This window comes from Trichosurus vulpecula, chromosome 1 (genome assembly GCF_011100635.1).
Source record: "Trichosurus vulpecula isolate mTriVul1 chromosome 1, mTriVul1.pri, whole genome shotgun sequence".
Taxonomy (NCBI): domain Eukaryota; kingdom Metazoa; phylum Chordata; class Mammalia; order Diprotodontia; family Phalangeridae; genus Trichosurus; species Trichosurus vulpecula.
Window position 1 is genome coordinate 321,865,239 of NC_050573.1, and position 1,595 is coordinate 321,866,833.

Consider the following 1,595-nt stretch of genomic DNA (forward strand, 5'->3'; position numbering starts at 1 on the left):
TTTTTTTAATTATTATTTTTAATTGGTGATTTTTTCAAATTTAGTATTTTATTTTTCACCAGTCACATGTAAAAACTATTTCACCATTCATTTTTAAAACTCCAAGATCCAAATCCTCTCCCTTATGCCTTGGCCCCCCCACCCCATTGAAAAGGAAAACAATTCAATATAGATTTGGTATGGGTAGTCATGCAAAACATCTCCATATTAGTCATGTTATGAAAGAAAACGTAGACCAAGAAAGAAAATACCTCAAAAAACGAGAAAAAGCAAACAAAAACAACAGCAAAAACAAAACATGCTTCAATCTCTATTCTGAGACCATCAGTTCTTTGTCTGGGGATGGATAGCATTTTTCTTCATCAGTACTTCATAGTTGACTTAGATCACTGTATTGTTGAGAATAGCCAAGTCATTCACAACATCTCATCTTTCTTTTTCTAAGATTTCAAATGCATTTTATCACATTAATAATGCCATGTTACAGTTGGTAACAGACTACCTTTACTTCATTATGTTAATTTTGGAACAATTCAGAATGATGCCATCTTTGGCCAGCTTTGATGAAAAGGAATTTCCCCTTTACCAGCTCCTCCAATCTTTTGGGACGACCCTGCCCACAGGGGGGCAGGTTCCACTCAATTCCAATTTGTGTAGCCGCATATGCCGAAATGGCAAGACAGAAAGTGGATCCACTGAGCAATATTGGGGTGCCATACATATCATGAAAATTAGGCAGCCTGTCCTGGTGGTTCTGCCTTTCAACAGTTTGCTGAAAGCTGCAAACCGAAAAGTGGCTCAAGGCCCTCCTAAACAGAGGGAACATCGCCAAAAGAGCAAGAACAAACCACAGGGGACTCAGGTGTTTTGTCCTTGTGAGAAGTCAAAAGAAACCCACAGCATCTCATCTTACAATACTGCTATTACTTGGTACACAGTACATTTAACTTTGCATCAGCTCATGTAAGTATCACCAGGCTTTTCCTTTTATATATATTTAAATTCACATTTAATTTTCAACAATCATTTCCACAAGATTTTGTGTTATAAATTTTCTCCCGATCTCTACCATGCCCTCCCCCACTCCAAGATGGCATGTATTGTGATTGCCCCTTTCCCCAGCCTGCCCTTCCATCTATCACCCCTTCATCCCCTTTCCCCTAACTTTCTTGTAGGGCAAGACAGATTTCTGTACCCCATTGCCTGTATATCATATTTCCCAGTTGCATTTTTAAAAAACTGTTTTTCGAACTTTTGTTTTTAGAACTTTGAATTTCAAATTCTCTCCCTTCTTTGCTCCCCACTCAACCTCCTTGAGAAGGCAGGCAATTCAATATAGTTATACATATATCATTATGCAAAACACTTCCAAAATAATCATGTTGAGAAAGACTAACTATATTTCCCTTCATCCTATCCTGTGCCCCTTTATTCAATTTTCTCCCTTTACCTTGTGCCTTTCCAAAGGTGTTTGCTTTGGACTGCCCCCAATCTGACCTCCCTTCTATCATTCTCCCCCTTTTATCCTCTTCCCCCCTACTTTCCTGTATGGTAAGATACCCTTGTGAGTGTGTATGTTATTCCCTCCTTAAACC

At 38.7% G+C, this 1,595-nt stretch overlaps 1 pseudogene; it reads right to left on the bottom strand.

The window, feature by feature from the left end:
• Positions 1-582: 582 nt before the first annotated feature.
• Positions 583-826, bottom strand: LOC118837760 (annotated as a pseudogene).
• Between the last annotated feature and the right edge of the window lie 769 nt (positions 827-1,595).